This window comes from Capsicum annuum, chromosome 3 (assembly GCF_002878395.1).
Source record: "Capsicum annuum cultivar UCD-10X-F1 chromosome 3, UCD10Xv1.1, whole genome shotgun sequence".
NCBI lineage: Eukaryota > Viridiplantae > Streptophyta > Magnoliopsida > Solanales > Solanaceae > Capsicum > Capsicum annuum.
In genome coordinates, this window is record NC_061113.1 from 90,345,480 (window position 1) to 90,364,570 (window position 19,091).

Below are 19,091 nucleotides of genomic sequence, written 5' to 3' on the forward strand. Positions count from 1 at the left end.
AGCCTCCATCTTTTAGAAGGCCAAAAATTTCACTACTTTCTTTTATGAGTATTGAAATCCTATTGGTTTATTTTATATTCTAGATTTCCTTTTTGGCTATGGTCAGGGGCATTTCCCAACCTAACTAGGTATTTTAGTTTTGAGGCTTTGATGGACAAAGTGTGGGAGGTTATTGTTTTATTGATTCTCAATATCTATTGAGTTATCTATCTATCTATCTTTTATTGGAATGTTTGAGTTGTTTTCGCTATTATATCAAATTGTGTTCTGGTTGGCTAGGCAAAAGGGGTAGTCTCTGATTCTTGATGAGCTTAAGATAGCCAGCATGACTAGGCATAGGGTTGGTCGTGACAAGCTTGGTATCAGAGCATAGGTTTAGGGTTGTTGGGTGTCCACAAAGCCATGTCGAGTAGAGTTCCTTTTATAGGTGTGTAGCATGCCACACTTATAAGAGAGAGGTTACAAGGCATCTAGGAATATTTCCCTTTCGGGTATTCTGTTTTTGATTACAGAGTCTTGTGTCTTGAAATTCCTCTAATCTTTGATTTACTCATATTTTGGATCATACCTTACCAAAGATCTAATTTTTATAGGAGCTCTGTTGAGCTCTTTATCTTATTTAAGAACAATGTAGATAGAACTCAACCTACTTATTGAGTGTAGAACCAGTCTAGGGTCCCCGCTCCTACTTGTGCTACTCCATGTAGAGTTCTACCTGCCCACGTTAGTCCTCCCTGGGCATCTCAAGTTAGTGATACTTATGATCAATTTTCTCAGAGGTGTATGTCTAATACAGAGTTCGGTTGGTTCATTTATTTGCTTACTCAGTTAGTGTCATCTCAGTCTCTTCAGCCAAATTTTGTTGGTCATGTTATTCCTTCTTCTGAGGTCACTAGGGTTAGCCAGTTCATGAGGTTGAATCCCCCGACCATTATAGGTTCTAAGGTTGAGGAGGATCCTCAATGTTTTTTGGATGAGATACGAAATATATTTAGGGTTATACACGCTACCGATCTTGAGGGTGTGGAATTTGCTTCATACCAGTTGAAGGATGTAGCTTATTAGTAGTATAAGGAGTGGGAGACATTTATGGGTGATGATGTTGAGATGGTCGTGTGGGATGTGTTCTCAGGGTCATTATTTGATTACTTATTTCCTCGAGAGCTGAGGGAAGTTAAGGTAGAGGAGTTTGTGAATTTAAAGCAGAGAAAGATGAGTGTGTAGGAGTATGCCCTAAAATTTTAGTAGTTATCTCGTTATGCTCCAGAATTGGTGTTTAACTAGAGATCTAAGATGAGAAAATTTGCTTCTGCATTGTCCCGCGACTTACTATTAAAGTTAAGGTTGTGATGTTGAACAATGATATAGAATTCTCCAAACTTATAGGTTATATGAAATAGGTTGAAAATGAGAAGAAGAGATAGGAGGCAAAGAGGGAGGGGCAAAATAATAAGTACAGGTGTTTAGAGCAGGGTGGAGGTTAGTAAGTAAATGGGAGAGATGGTAGACAGTGGAGCAAGAAAATGACTTAGGGAAATTCTGGTTCATATTCTTTGTCTCGTGCTCCTTATCCTAAGCTATCTGGTGATTATCGCTTTCAGTCTAGTAGTGGTCCTAAGGCATAGGTTGCCCAGTCTCAGGCCAGTAAAGCTTAGTCATCCCTACCTTATCCTCCTTATAGATTTTGTGGTGAGCTTCACCATGGTTATTGTGATGAGGCAATAAATTAGTGCTTTAATTTTGGTCAACTTGGTCATATGCAGTGAGGTTGTCCCACAGCTAAGGTAGGCATTGGGCTAATAAGCTTTTGGTTGCCACTTTTTCAGCTTTTGAACCAAAAAGTGCAATTTCTGGTATCGGCACTAGCCAAAATTATTTCTATACTCTTGCTACTCTTCAGGAACCCAAGGCATCTCCTGACGTTGTTATAGGTACATTACATTATTTCTATCGAGATGTGTATTGTTTGCTTGATCTAGAGTCTACCCTTTCTTAGATGACCCCCATATGGTTATACATTATTTTGACCTTTTTCTCTGTGTCCACTCCAGTGTCTGATTCTGTTGTGGCTAAAAAGATCTATAGGGGTTGTGCGATGTCTGTCTTTCATAGAGAGACATTGGTGGATCTGGTAGAGCTTGATATAGTAGATTTTTATATGATCTTGGGGATGGATTGGCTTCATTCATACTATGCTTCTTTTGATTGTAGGACCCGAAAAGTCAGTTTCAAATTCCCTAATGAATCGGTAATTGTATGAGACTGAAATTCCTTAGTTCCAAAAGGGAGGTTCATTTCTTATCTTCGATCCCAAAAAATAATTTCTAAGGGGTGTCTATATCATCTGATTCAGGTTAATAATTCTATTTTGAGGTTTCCTCCTTAAAACTGTCCCGGTGGTTAAGGGGTTTCCTGAGGTTTTTTCAAATAATCATCCTGGAGTCCCTCTCAATAGAGAGAGAGATTTTGGAATTAATCTTCTACCGAATACCTATCTGATCTCTATTCCTCCCTATAGAATAGACGCGATAAAATTAAAAAAGTTAAAGGAGCAATTAAAGGATCTCTTGGATAAGGGATTCATTTATCCTAGTGTTTCTCTGTAGGGTGCTCCCGTGATTTTCCTGCATAATAGAGATGGCTCTTTTTGGATGTGTATAGATTATTGGTAGTTGAATATGGTTATAGTGAAGAATAAGTTCCCTTTCAGCCAGCTTCGGGGTGTTAAATGCGTCTCTAAGATGGATCTTTGTTTGGGTTATCATTAGTTGAAGATTAGGGATACTGACATCCCTAAGACTACTTTTTGAACTCGATATGGCCACTTTGAATTTCAGGTTATGTCATTTGGGTTGACTAATGCTCCGACTCCCTTAGGAATCATATGAATCAGGTGCTCAGAAAATTTTTGGATTTATTTGTTATAGTGTTTATTGATGACATTTTTCTATATTCTAAGAGATAGGAGGATCATTCCATTCATATCCGAATTGTGTTACAAACTCTTAAGGATTAAAAGTTATACGTTAAATTTTCTAAGTGTGAATTTTGTTCGCTGTGACTTTTCTTAGGCCTATTGTTTCTAGTGAGGGGATTATGGTGGATCCACCAAGGGTTGAGGCAGTTAAGATGACCTAGACCCATGACTCCAATCAATATTCAGAGCTTCTTGGGCTTGGCTGGGTATTATAGGAGGTTTGTGGAAAGTTTCTCTTTTATTGCTGCTCTGCTGACTAAGTTGACCCAGTAAAAGGTGAAGGTTTTATGGTTTGATGCTTATGAGAGTAGTTTTGAGTAGTTGAAGGATACATTAACCTTTTCTCCAATTTTAACCCTATTTGAGGGGACTGGTGAATTTGTTATATATTATGATGCATCCCATGTAGACAGAGTTGTGTCTTAATGCAGCGTGGTAGGGTAGTGGCCTATGCTCCCAAACATCTTAAGGTTCATGAAAGAAATTATTCGACTCACGATTTAGAGTTAACACCTACGGTTTTTGGTTTGATGATTTGGCACCATTATTTGTATGGGGTGCATGTGGACATTTATTCAAACCATAAGAGCCCACAGTTTGTGTTTACCCAGAAGGTAGTCAAATCTCAGGTGGAGGCGATGGCTTAAATTGCTTAAAGATTATGACATGACTCTGTACTACCATCTAGGTGACACGACCCAAACCAAGGCCTAGTCGTGTCAGGCATCTCAAGTCCAAGCAGGATTGGAGACCACCTCAATATCCAATCATAACCACCCTGCACCTTATATTGGATAAATTTCTAACATATAACAAGATAAAATAATAATAATGTCGATAATCATAATCCAATAACCTCAACCATATATTCAACAAGTGCCAACCCTAATGTCAACACCAATACTAAGGCTAACACTAATACCGACACTGCTCTTTCCCATAGTAGTCCGACAAACCCTCTGACCAGAATGAAATAACATTCGGTTGAGACATTTCCCTGACTATAGCCAAAACCAAAATCCAAGAAAAAAATGAAAAGAAGTCCATCACATGAAATAGAGTATTCCAGAGTATAGAAGCTCATCACTTCAGTCTGACTCAAAGCTGTCCCCTGAATCTAAGTCACTGAGCAGGAGAAATAGTAGCATGGCCAATTCCTATATCGCGTAGGGATACAGTTCCTGAAGACGGTTAGCGAAGTGAACGCTAGGATGTACTCAGGGGTAAACATAAAATAATTTCATTATTCAAAACCAAATCAAATAGCCATATGCAATCACACATATATATATACTATATCGGGGTAGGGAATAAGGTTTAGCATGCATTTAAAACCTTAACCTAGACTATGTAGCTCTGTCTTCCTAAATATCCACCCACGGACTATATGACTTTAACTCCCTCTACTAAAAGGGCCCCAATGCGTGTTAGCCTCAAAAATTGGAGAAATAACCTGAGATGAATAGTACATGTCCCAAAATAAATAAAGGGTGACATCATGAACACGGTCACCATGACCAAACCTTACATTGACAAATATGAGTTTCAGTATTGGTTCTCCTAGTACCTATACCTTCCATGGCTTTGCTACACAACCTTATTTAAGATCATATTAAAAATAATTACACATTTACAACCATTTACCAGGGAGTCTTTTTAATTAGTCATTAACCATTGGTATCGTCATACCAAAATTAGAGCTTGCAAGTCTATTCTAATCATGCCATATAGAACCATTAAACCAAAGTTAGACTCCACCATTTATAATTTAATCAAGACCATGGCCACCAAGGCCTTTCCAAATCATTTAAAATCAACTAGACCTATTCAGATTTTATTACCTTTTATACAACGCAAGGATTTCAAGAATAGTCAAACTAGGTAACAAAAATAATTCTCATTGTGATTTTAACAATCAGGTTGAGGGAACATAACCATAACCAAGTAAATTGAGGAATCCTTAATACCCCAAAATCCATTTACCATTAACATGCATCCCAAAATGTTGAAATCATACTAAAAGCATGAAAAAAAAACATAAGTAACCCATGAGAAACATTATTCAACTATGAATATCAAAAACCCAAACCATTATTGCAAAACTAGTATAATACCATGAAAACCATATATTAAAATACATGTTATTTGTAAAATAATAATGAGGGGGGAGTAACATACCTTAGACACAAAGGAAGGCAGAGAGAAGCCACCTTTGAAAGCCTTAATTGATTATCTTGATGAAACCCTAGCCTTTTGCTTGAAAGAGAGTTTGAGAGAGATTTTATGAGTGTTTGATTGGGAATAATAGGTTAATAAAGTCCCAAAAGGTGTTTTAACTCATGGTGTTAAAGAAAGTTAAAAGGGGAAATGTCCAGAATGTCCCCAACTTAAACTGTAAAAATACCGCAAGTGGTTACTAGTCTATCCTATGACTTGTGACCACAACATACGGCTCTTACCATTGATTTTTCACTAATACGGTGAGTTAGACAACCATACATTGTCAACCATATGACTCTCTAATCCCACTTATTACCAAACTATACACTCGTATGGCCTAGTCATACCCAAGACAGAATCCAAATGGATTAACACTGGACAACATACGATTAAATTATACCACTCGTACCTATACTTATGGATCTTAGTGACCAACTCATACTCAGATCCAAGTCATCACTAAGTTTCTGAATTGAAAAAGTATCGGCCTAACGACCCATTACCACCCGTAATGACTCGTACTAGCAATTCATAACTATAACAAAAATCCAACTACCATCTACTGGACCTCATACAACTATGGTCACCCGACCTATACTGTAATGCCCTGCATTTTAGTCTAGAATAAAAACCATGATTTCGATGTGTTGCTAATTTTGAAGCCATAAAATCCTATGCCAATACGGCATGTTAATTATTGTGTAGCATGTAAATCCGCTCAAGCTTGAATTTAGACCATAGAGGTCTTTCAACTCAAGGACGAGTTAAAACTATTTCGGTCGACTAAGTTTTAGTGGATGTTGTAAAGTGTGTCAGCTTCCATTGACCATAATTCTCTGTATATGTCAAATTGGGAAGCCTAATATCTACCAAATAATAGGTATTCGAGTTATCTTTCCAACGATACCAATTTGGCTAAAATCCAACACCCGAGCAAGAAGTTATGACCTTTCAAAGTGATAAGCGACGACTAACCAATCGACCATGGCCACTGGAAAGCATAGGCAATAGCCTAGGCGGCGCCTATGTAAACATAAGCGATAGCCTAGGCAGCGCCTATCTAAACATAAGCGATAGCCTAGGCGGCACCTATGTGAAGATAGGCGATGGAATGGGCGACACCTATGTAAGGAATTCTAAAAATTTAAACACTCTGTGTTGAGGACAAAGTGGTCCTTTTCCACCCTTACTTAGCCCTAAAAGACGAGATTTAGCTCTAAGGACCCTAAAATACATATTATTTCATCAAAAGTGCTCAAGATTCTCCTTAGGATTTCAAAATAAAAACCCAAATAGTTCAAGATTTGACCGTAGGTTTTCAAAGATAATTACATATTTAGAATCACCAATCCGCAAGCTTTAAGAAACATCTATTACCTTTGGAAAAAGAGGTACGTGGGGCTATCCAAAAATCTCATGGGTGTAGTTTTTATGAACATGCATAATTTTAAATGGGGGTTTTCAATCAAATGCTAATATCTTTCTTTCAATATGATTTCTAAGTCGTTTTCTTTATGTCATGGGAATTGTTTGCCTATATACTCCAATGGTTGAAACCATGCATATGTGATTTGAGATTTGCCATAGAAGTTGATAAATATGAATGATAAATTGTTTTCAAATTCCCATGATAATGCTTTGATACTCCATATTATATTGTGATCAACAAAGGAGAGCATGAATTTGAAATAAATATTGTTTACCACTTGTAAATGATGAAGAACCTTGGTTTTTACATGATTATGCATATGTGGATGTGATATTGATGACTTGCAAGTCGGGTATGACGATACCCTAGAGAATACGATATGCGATTAAATAAGATGAAATTTGAATACATTGATTTTACATGAGAAAGGTGGATGCCTGAAGAAGGTGTTTGAGACACTAGTGGCTCATCGCTGGAAGAACATGTTTGCCGACACAAAATATCGGTACCATGCTTTGTGGTCTTGCGTTCCTGATATTATATCATCCCAAATTGGGATTATGGTTAGGAGCCATGCTTTGTGGTCTTGTGCACTACCATATTTGATTTGGGTCAAGACACCATGCTTTGTGGTCTTATGTCTCTCCCTCACTTATATTCTAATCTCAGTGGCAACCGAGGTTTGACAGTTGGTGTAAATTATGTAGGGTATTCCACCTAGCTCAGATTGTATTTTATTATTGTTGAGAAAAACTATTGCATTACACCCATGTGTTTTCAAATGATTTGATACAAAAATTGTTTTATAATGGATCTCAATTATATTTTGTAAAAATATTAGTTTTGCTTTGATATCTCTGTGTTCCAGTACTTTTGTGCTGACCCCCTCCCCTTTCCAATCTCTCAGGTTTGGAGGCCCAGTCTAGGGGTCAAGAGAATCAGTAGAACTTTTAAAATGAGTTGTACAGACAAGTGGTGAGCCTTCTATGTTTCAGAAGGTCTTATGTCCTCCAGTCCTTTTATCTTATGTTCAGTTTTTGGGTCTGCTGGGGGCCTTGTCCCAGTTTTCAGATAGACATTGTTTCAGTCATGTAGTAGATATTTCGTAGATGGTTTTACAGATGTTGATTTAGATTGTAAAACACTATTCCCCATTGTCGTTTTCATATGATTCTTGACCATGTTTCTATTATATTGTGTTTTTTCTACATTACTTTGATCATATGAATTATGTGCGTGATTATCAGACAGATAGGGGTGTTTTGGGCCTCCATGGTTTGAAATACTTGTCATGGATAGGCCCTGGTTTGGGTCATGATAAACTTTGTATCAAAGCACGGTTCATCATCCTAGGGTATCTGCGAAATCGCGTCAGGTAGATTCTTATTTATGGGTGTGTAGCGCACTACACTTATAAGCAGGAGGCTGCTTGACATTTAGGAAATGTTTCCCTTCTTTGTGATTTAGTTCGTGCTTCAGAGTCTAAACTGTCCCCTAATCAATGATCACTTATGTTTCAGAAACACAGTTATGCCTCCACGTCCTATCGTCGATCAGAATGCTCAGGCAGATGAGGTCCATCCCACCCATGGGATGCGGACCCATAACAGGGCTCACACTCCAAAATTTGTCCCTTCTCTGGGAGTCCCTCTAGTCCCGACTAGTCTACCTCGGACTCCGCAGACTAATGCCAACCGTCCCCCAACTGCTCAAGAAGATATTTCAAATCCAGAATTTAGACGGTCTATTCATATGTTGACTCAGTTGGTAGCTAACCAGGCTCAACGATCGGAAGATTTTGGGTCTGCATCTATTACATCTGAGGCTACTAGAGTTGGACATTTCATGAAGATGAACCCACCTAAGTTCACTGGCACCAAGGTGGAGAAAGATCCACAGGAGTTCGTGGATGAGATAAAAAAGATTTTTAAGGTGATGCATGTGGATGAGGTTGAAGGGGTGGAGCTAGCAACCTATCAGCTCAAGGACATTGCAAATCAGTGGTATGCCTACTGGGGAGATAAAAAAGGTGAAAGTGCTGAGCCCACAATTTGGGGAAAATTTGTGGAGGCTTTCCTTGATCGATTCTTTCCTCTAGAGTTGAGGAAGGCCAAAGCAGAAGAGTTTATGAATCTAAAGCAAGGCAGTATGAGTTTCCAGGAGTACACTTTGAAGTTTAATAAACTAGCCCGCTATGCACCAGAGTTGACTAGTAATATGAGGGCTCGGATAAGAAAATTTGCATCCGGCCTTACTAATGACCTAGTACTTGAGTGCCAGGGGGATATGTTGAATAAGGATTTAGACTTTGCTCGACTGACAGTTCATATGCATCAAGTGGAAGAGAAGAAGAAAAAGATTGTTGAATCTAAAGAGAAAGACAGAAGGCTAAAAGAGCTAGATCTGCGGATCAGCACCAGAGTCAGCTGCACAGTGGTAACTGGGGTAATAAGTGGTCAAGGAAGAAGAAGTTTTAGAATAATTCACAGTCAGCAGCTAGCGCCCCAGCACCTAGACCACTGACAGACAAACAAACTTAGAGTTTCCAGACTCCTCATGGGTCCAAATCTCTAGGTACATAGTCTCAAGACAGTGTGGCCCAGCAGCTGAGTACTCATCCATAATGTGAGGTTTACAGAATGAATCATCTAGGGAAGTGTTAGTTTGAGGGGAGAAACTGCTATACTTATGGTAAAGTGGGTCACCTTCAGATAGTTTGTCCATCTGCTGGAGTAAATACGAGGGGGGCTAAGTCCCAAGCCGCCTCTACAGCTCTTTTTCCTAAGGGTGCCCCTTCAGTTGCCAGAAGCGGTCGCAACTGGTTATATTTTTTGACTAACCGCAAGGAGGTGAAAGCTTCACCAGATATTGTCACCGATATGTTACGAATCTTTTCTCATGATATTTATGTATTACTTGATCCCGGGTCTACTATATCCTATGTGACCCCTTATATGGCTGTTGGTTTTGGGTTTGAGCCCAAAGTTATTATAGAACCTTTTACTGTTTCTACTCCTATAGGTGATTCTGTTATTGCTAAAAGGGTATATAGAAATTGTGTCATGTCTGTTCATAGTAGGAAAACTGTGGTAGACCTTGTAGAACTGGATATGATAGATTTTGATGCCATTCTTGGGATGGAGTGGCTCCATTCGTGTTATGCCACCCTTGATTGTAGAACCCGAAAGGTCACTTTTTCTTTCCCGAATGAGACACCAGTTATATCGGCAGGGAGTTCTGTGGAACCTAGAGGTCACTTTATCTCTTATCTTAGAGCTTGAAAGCTTATCTCCAAAGGGTGTATGTATCATCTAATCTGAGTAAAAGATTCAAAAGTTGGAAACCTTTCTCTGCATTCAGTCCCTGTAGTGAATGAATTCCCAGAAGTCTTTCTCGAAGATCTCCCAGGAATACCCCTTGATAGAGAGATAGATTTTGGCATTGATGTGTTGCCAGACACTCATTCTATTTCTATTCCACCATATAGAATGGCTCCCAGGGAACTAAAGGAGTTAAAGGAACAGCTTGTAGACCTCCTAGACAAAGGCTTTATTTGTCCTAGTGTTTCCCCATGGGGTGCACCCATGCTCTTCATGCGAAAGAAGGATGGGGCCCTTCGGATGTGCATAGACTACCATTAGTTGAATAAGGTCACGATTAAAAATAAATATCCTCTTCCTAGGATTGACGACCTTTTTAACCAACTTCAGGGTGCCAAGTGCTTTTCAAAAATAGACCTTCGTTCGGATTATCATCAGTTGAAAGTTAGGGAGTCAGACATACCAAGACAGTCTTTCAAACTCGATATGGTCACTACGAATTTCTAGTCATGTCCTTCGGGTTGACTAATGCCCCTGCAGCCTTCATAGATCTTATGAATAGAGTGTTTTGTCAGTTTCTTGACTTGTTTGTTATTTTATTTATTGATGAAGTTCTGATCTATTCTACGAGTAAAGAGGATCACACCAATCACCTCCAAATTATCCTTCAGACCCTTAAGGATTATCAGTTGTATGCCAAATTTTCTAAGTGTGAATTCTGGTTAGACGTTATTGCCTTCCTGGGGCATATTGGGTCCAGTGACGGGATAAGAGTGGATCCTCAGAAAGTTAAAGCAGTGAGAAAATGGCCCAGACCCATGACTCCAACCGATATTCAGAGCTTCTTGGGTTTGGCAGGGTATTACAGAAGGTTCATAGAGAGTTTTTCTTCCATAGCTGATCCTCTTACTAAACTAACTCAAAAAAAAATGAAGTTTGTGTGGTCTGACTTGTGTTAAAACAGTTTTGAGAAGTTGAAGGAGAAGCTGACTACTGCTCCTATTTTGACCCTTCCCGAGGGTGTAGATGATTTTGTGGTTTATTGTGATGTGTCCCGTGTGGGACTTAGTTGTGTATTGATGTAACATGGTAAGGTGATAGCTTATGCATCTAGGAAGTTAAAGGTGCATGAGCTCAATTACCCCACTCATGACTTGGAGTTAGCAGCCGTGGTGTTTGAACTTAGAACCTGGAGGCACTATCTCTATAGAGTGCATGTTGATATTTATACTGACCATAAGAGTTTACAGTATGTTTTCTTACAGAAAGAATGGAACCTTAGGCAGAGGCGTTGGATGGATCTTTTGAAAGACTATGATATGAGTCTGCATTACCATCCAAGAAAGGCAAATATTGTAGCCGACGCCCTCAGCAGGTTGTCTATGGGCAGCCTTTCTCATGTAGAAGAAGGAAAGAAAGAGATGGTGAAGGATATTCACCACCTTATAAATCTGGGAGTGTGACTCTTAGATTCTGAAGATGGAGGGGTGATTGTTCACGAGTTTGCTAAGTCATCTCTTTGTGCTGAAGTTAAGAAGAAGCAAGTTGAAGATCCCATCTTGATGCAAATCAAGAAAGATGTGGGTCAATAAAAGGTTATGTCATTTGAAATTGGTGGCGATGGTATTCTGATATTTCAGGGTAGGTTGTGCATTCCGAATGTCAATGGGCTACGGGAAAGAGTCCTTAATGAGGCACACACTTCGAGGTATGTCATTTCACCCAGGCTCTACTAAGATGTACCATGATCTGAAAACCTTGTATTGGTGGAATAACATGAAATGTAATGTAGCTGATTTTGTGTCCAAGTGTTTGAACTATCAACAAGTGAAGGTAGAACACATGAGGTCGGGAAGTACTTCCCAAGAGATAGCCCTGCCTTTATGGAAGTAGGAGATAATAAACATAGACTTTATTATAGGACTACCGATATCCCGAAACCAGTATGATTCTATATGGGTGATTGTAGATTGGTTGACCAAGTCAGCCCACTTTTTGCCTGTGAGGACTAATTATTCGGGAAAGGCTTATGCTAAGATTTACATTGAGTAGATAGTTTGATTGCATGGGGCACCAGTGTCCATTATATCCGATAGAGGTACGCAGTTTTCATCTCAGTTTTGGAGATCCTTTCAGAAGGGTTTAGGTACACAAGTGAATTTGAGCACAGCTTTTCACCCTCAGACGAATGGGCAAGCTGAGCGTACCATTCATACCCTTGAAGATATGTTGAGGGCATATGTCATTAATTTCAAAGGTAGTTGGGTAGATCACCTACCACTGGTTGAATTCGCTTACAATAATAGCTACCATGCCAGCATCAAGATGGCTTCTTTTGAGCCTTTGTATGGGAAGAGATGTAGGTCTCTGATAGGATGGTATAAAGTAGGTGAGACTCAGTTGTATGGGCCTGATCTTGTTCATCAGGCAATGGAGAAAGTGAAAATCATTAGAGAATGACTAAAGATTGCTCAGAGTCGTTAGAAGTCTTATGCCGATGTTCGGAGAAGAGAACTAAAGTTTGAAATTGGTGATTGAGTGTTTCTAAAGGTTTCTTCTATGAAAGGAGTTATGCGGTTCGGAAAAAGGGGTAAATTGAGCCCTCGTTATGTAGGGCCATATCAGATTTTGAAGAAGATTGGTACAATTGCATATAAGTTAGAATTGCATGCAAGTTTGGGTTCTGTTCATCCGGTATTCCATGCATCCATGTTGAAGAAATGCATTGGAGATCATTCTATGGTATTGCCAGTAGAGGGTATCAAAGTGACAGACTCCTTGTCTTATGAAGAAGAGACCATTGAAATTTTAGATCACCAAGTTCGAAAGTTGAGGAGCAAAGAGATAGCCTCAGTAAAGGTACTGTGGAGGAATCAGAAAGTCGAAGAAGCAACTTGGGATCAGAAGATGACATAAGAATTAGATATCCCAATTTGTTTACTTTGATGAAGGAGAAAATAGAAGGTACTATTTCTATCTTATCTTTCCTAGTCTGTTATTATGCTTGAAATCGTGTCTTTCTGTGTCCCGCATCATAATTCGGGGATGAATGATCCTATGGGGGGGATAATGTAACGCCCCGCATTTTAGGCTAGAATAAAAACCATGATTTCGATGCATTGCTAATCCCGAAGCCATAAAATCCTATGCCAATATGGCATGTTAATTATTGTGTAGGATGTGAATCCGCTCAAGCTTGAATTTAGACCATAGAGGTCCTTCAACTCAAGGACGAGTTGAAACTATTTCGGTCGACTAAGTTTTAGTGGACGTTGTAAATTGTGTCAGCTTCCATTGACCATAATTCTTTATATATGTCAAATTAGGAAGCCTACTGTGTGTCAAATAATAGGTATTTGAGTTAGCTTTCCAATGATACCAATTTGGCTAAAATCCAACACCCGAGCAAGAAGTTATGACCTTTCAAAGTGATAAGCGACGCCTAACCAATCGCCCATGGCCACTGGAAAGCATAGGTGATAGCCTAGGTGGCGCCTATGTGAACATAGGTGATAGCCTAGGCGGCGCCTATGTAAACATAGGCGATAGACTAGGTGGCGCCTATGTAAGGAATTCTGGAAATTTAAACACTCCGTGTTGAGGACAAAGTGGTCCTTTTCCACCCTTACTTAGCCCAAAAACACGAGATTTAGTTCCAAGGACCCCAAAATACATTTTCTTTCATCAAAAGTGCTCAAGATTCTGCTTAGGGTTTCAAATAAAAACCCAAATAGTTCAAGATTTGACCGTAGGTTTTCAAAGATAATTACATATTTGGAATCACCAATCCGCAAGCTTCAAGAAACATCTATTACCTTTGGAAAAAGAGGTACGTGGGGTTATCCAAAAATCTCATGGGTGTAGTCTTTATGAACATGCATGCTTTTAAATAGGAGTTTTCAATCAAATGCTAATATCTTGCTTTCAATATGATTTCTAAGTCATTTTCTTTATATCATGGGAATTGTTTGCCTATATACTCCAATGGTTGAAACCATGCATATGTGATTTGAGATTTGCCATAGAAGTTGATAAATATGAATGATAAATTATTTTCAAATTCCCATGATAATGTTTCGATACTCCATATTATATTGTGATCAACAAAGGAGAGCATGAATTTGAAATAAATATTGTTCACCATTTGTAAGTGATGAAGCACCTTGGTTCTTACATGATTATGCATATGTGGATGTGATATTGATGACTTGCAAGTCGGGTATGACGATACCCTAGAGAATACGATATGCGATTGAATAAGATAAAATTTGAATGCATTGATTTTACATGAGAAAGGTGAATGCCCGAAGAAGGAGTTTGAGACACAAGTGGCTCATCGCTGGAAGAACGTGTTTGCCAACACGGAATATCGATACCATGCTTTGTGGTCTTGCGTACCTGATATTATATTATCCCAAATTGGGATTATGGTTAGGAGCCATGCTTTGTGGTCCTGTGCACTACCATATTTGATTTGGGTCAAGACACCATGCTTTGTGGTTTTGTGTGTCTCTTCCTCACTTATACTATAATCTCAGCGGCAACTGAGGTTTGACAGTTGGTGTAAATTATGTAGGGTATTCCACCTAGCTCAGATTACATTTCATTATTGTTGAGAAAAACTATTGCATTACACCCATGTGTTTTCAAATGATTTGATACAAAAGTTGCTTTATAATGGCTCTCAATTATATTTTGTAAAAATATTAGTTTTGCTTTGATATCTCTACGTGCTAGTACTTTTGTGCTGTCCCCCTCCCTTCTTCAACCTCTTAGGTTTAGAGGCCCAGTCTAGGGGTCAAGAGAATCAGTAGAACTTTTAGACAACGCTGTAGAGAAAAGTTGTGAGCCTTCTATGTTTTGGAAGGTCTTATGTCCTGTAGTCATTTTATCTTACGTTCAGTTTTTGGGTCTGTTGGGGGCCTTGTCCCAGTTTTTAGATAGACATTATTTCAGTCATGTAGTAGAGATTTCGGAGACGGTTTTAGAAATGTTGATTTAGATTGTGAGACACTATTCCCTATTGTCGTTTTCATATGATTCTTGATCATGTTTTCGTTATATTGTGTTTCTTCCGCATTACTTTGATCATATGAATTATGTGCATGATTATCAGATAGATAGGGGTGTTTTGGGCCTTCATGGTTTGAAATGCTCATCACGGCCAGGCCCTGGTTCGGGTCGTGATATATACCTACACCATATGACTCATATGTTTAAGTCATTAATAAGACAGTGAGCTTAAAGCTCGAGAAATTTTCAAGGGCCAAAACATAGGGTGTTTCACTAGGTAAAACTAATGTGGTTGATGATGCTCTTAGTAGGTTTTCTATGGGAATCTTATCTCACGTGGATGAGGAAAAGAGTGGATTAATAAAGTATATTCACCAGTTGGCTAACTTGTGAATTTGCCTATTGAACTCCAAGGATGGGAAAGTTATTGTACAAGAGGTGGTCAAATTATCTCTTGGTGCTGAGGTGAAGGAGAAGCAAGTTTTGGATCCTACTCTTATATAGTTTCAGGATGATGTGGGACAACAGAAGGTAATGTCTTTTGAGATTGGTGGTGATGGTATTTTGAGGTATCAAAGAAGGTTGTGTATTCCTTATATTAATGGACTATGGGATAGGATTTTGACTGAGGCTCATAAGTCAAAGTATTCTGTTCATCCAGGTTCGATAAAGATGTATCATGACTTGAAGGAAATCTATTAGTAGAGCAATATAAAGAAGTATATGGCAAATTTTATGGCCAAGTTTATAGTCTATTAGCAGGTGAAGGTTGAACACTTAAGTCCTGGTGGGATGTCTTAAGAGATAGAGTTATCTGTGTGGAAGTGGGAGATGACCAATATGGATTTTCTTATAGGTATTCCACGGTCTTGTAATCAGTATGATCCTATTAGAGTCATTATGGATAGAATGACTCAGTCTTCTCATTTCTTACTTGTAAGGACTACCTACTTTGGAGAGTATTATGCTAAGCTATTTATATAGAAAATTATAAAGTTGCATGGTGATCCAGTGTCTATCATTTTAGATTGAGGTACAAAATTTACCTCTTACTTTTAGCATTCGTATCAAAAAGGTTTGGGGACTAAGGTGAACCCTAACACCGCTTTCCACCCTCAAATGGATGGACAAGTGGAACAAACTATTCAGACCTTGAAGGATGTGCTAAGGGCTTGTGTGATTGACTTTAAGGGATGTTGGATGGATCACTTACCTATTATTGAGTTCGCGTATAATAATAATTATCATTCGAGTATTCAGATGGCTCTTTTTAAGGCTTTATATGGTAGGAGGTGTAAGTCTCCTATTGTGTGGTTTGAGGTTGGTTAGACTCAATTATTTGGTCCCATCTTGTTTTACCAAGCCATGGAGAAGGTGAAAGTTATTAGGAATAGGCTTAAGACCGCCAAAAGTCTTATGTGGATGTGAGGCAAAGGGAATTAAAGTTTGAGGTTGGCGATTAAGTGTCTTCTATGAAGGGGGTTATGAGATTTGGGAAGAAGGGAAAGCTCAATCCCAGTTATATTGGCCCATATTGGATTTTATGGAGAGTTGGGAATGTTGCTTATGAGATGGATTTTCCCGTGAGTTTTTTTCTATCCATTAGGTGTTCCATGTGTCGATGTTGAAAAATTGTTTGGATGATTCTTCTTTAATTGTACCTTTTGAAGATGTTGGTATTTCTTATTCCTCGTTATATGAGAAAGTCTGATTGAGATTTTGGATAGACAAGATCGTAGACTGAGGACTAAGGATATAGCTTCGGTGAAAGTCTATTAGAGGAATCCAAAGGTGGAAGAAGCTACTTGGGAAGATTAAGAGGACACAAAGTCCAAGTATCTTTTCTTGTTCCCGGCATTAGATGAAAATGCTTGAGGTATAATTTTTGTTCTCTCTCTTGTGGTCTTTTGAATTTTTCATTTGGGTATGTGTGCATTCTTTCTAGTTATTGTGCAAATGGATGCCTTTTTTCCTTATTCGGGGATGAATGATCTTGGGGGTGGTATATGATACCCTAAGTTTTGGACCCTGTGAATTTCTGGGTTTAGTCGCCACTATCCAGGGTATGACTCAAGTGATGAGTCTTAAACCTTCTCACGGTCGTATCGAGCCAATTGTAGCTTAACCAGTGAGGATTGCCCAAGTTTTTGTTTGGATCATGACTACGACCCTACCAGTATAAGGTGAGGTCAAGAGTCGCAGGGTGTGACTCGTAACCCAACCAGTAGAGATGGTCTTGGGTACTTCCCAGACTATGAGACGTGGTGATGACTCGAGAATGGTCATTACGAGTCGTTATGAGACCCATAGTGACTAGGAGTTATATTTCCAGCACAATTTCATTAAGGGAACTATGGTTTTTTCCTTCCTTCCCATTACTTTTCATGACTTAAAACCCTTTCCTTAGCCCTATTTCCACCAATTAATATAACATAAACACTTTATCCTCTCTCTCAAATTTCCAAAGCAAAAAAAATTTAGGATTTTCAATTGAATTGGTCATCTAGGCTTCAAAATAGGGTTCTCTCCCAAAATTTCTTAGTACCTTCAGGCATGTATCTCTTCCCTAACTTGGTTTTATATAAAAGCATGTGTTTAATCATGGTTTATGTGAATTTAATTATTGGGTTCTGAATGATGGGTTAAGGGTTTTGAATTGCTATTACTTGGTTGGTTTTCTTATGGCTTTGGAATTGTTATTCATGTTTTAACTTGTGATTTTTGAACTAATTGTATGCATAGGCATGGTGAATGGGACGTGGGTCCTGGATTCCCCCAAATTGTATGTCCTGGATTCCCCCAAATTGTATGGGATTCAATTTAGAATTGGTATTAACCTCAACCCACTTGCATAATTGGTTTTGAAATATGGATAATTACATTGTTTTGCTTATTGTTCTAAGCTATTGCATCACATTAATGGATAAACGGAGAAAAATGATTTTAAAAAGGGCCTTGGTGAACGTGGTATGGTTTTTAAATTAGAAATTAGGGGTCGTGGATTCCCCCAAGTTGATGGATAATTGGAATGACATAATTCTGTAAGCTTGCAAGCATAATTAATTAGTATGACGATAACAATGAAAAATACCGAAATGGATAACTACTTGGTTAATTGATGGGAATGTGTAAATAGTTTAATTTGGGCATAAAGGGGGTTGTACAGCTCACCGTGGAGGGTGGAGGTCACAGAGGGACCAATACTAGAATCATATTTGTCGGTGTAGGGGCCTTGGTAACCATGTTCATAGTTCACACATTATATAGTTATTTTGGAATGGTTAGGGCCTCAGTGGCTTTGGCCTTTCCTCGGATTTTCTTATTTCATGCGGCTAACAAACGCTAGGACCCTTTCATCGGGCGGAGCTGAACCCATATAGCCCATGGGTTCCCTTAGGACGGTTATAGCTACACAATCTAGTTAACGATTTTTAAATCTCATGTTTAAAACCGTACCCTATCCTGGTATTTTATATATACATATATGTATGTATGTGAACATGTTTATTGAGATTGATTTTGTTTTGGAAAATGACATTATTTTATCCCTTCCATGAGTTACATATTAATGCTCACCCAGCTATCCGTCCCCGAACACTACATCATATCATGATGAAGAGTATTAGGGGTTTCTTCTGTTTCCTTGTGCAGAGTTAGGTTGTTTGGTTCGTCGGTTGGGCTGCGTTGAAGTGGTGAGCCTCCATCTCTTCCAGAAGGCCGGATATTTCACTGCTTTCTTTAATGAGTTTTGATATCCCATCGGTTTCTTTTATATTCTGGATTCCCTTTTTGGCCATGATCAAGGGCATGTCCCGACCTAACAAGTTATTCGGTTTAGAGGTTTTTGTGGACAAAGTGTGGATGGTTATTGTTTTATTGATTCTCAGTCTCTATTGAGTTATATATCCATCTTTCATAGGATTGTTTGAGTTGCTTCCTCTATTATATCATATTGTGTTCTGGTTGGCTAGGCAAAGGGGTTTGTCTCCGGTCCTCGGTGGACTTGAGTTACCCAACACGACTTGGCCCGGATTTGAGTCGTAACAACTCTGCAACTTCAGAATATAAACAAAATGCTAATATATTACACTCAACCGAACACTTTGCTATGAAAAATTTGAAATGATAGAGT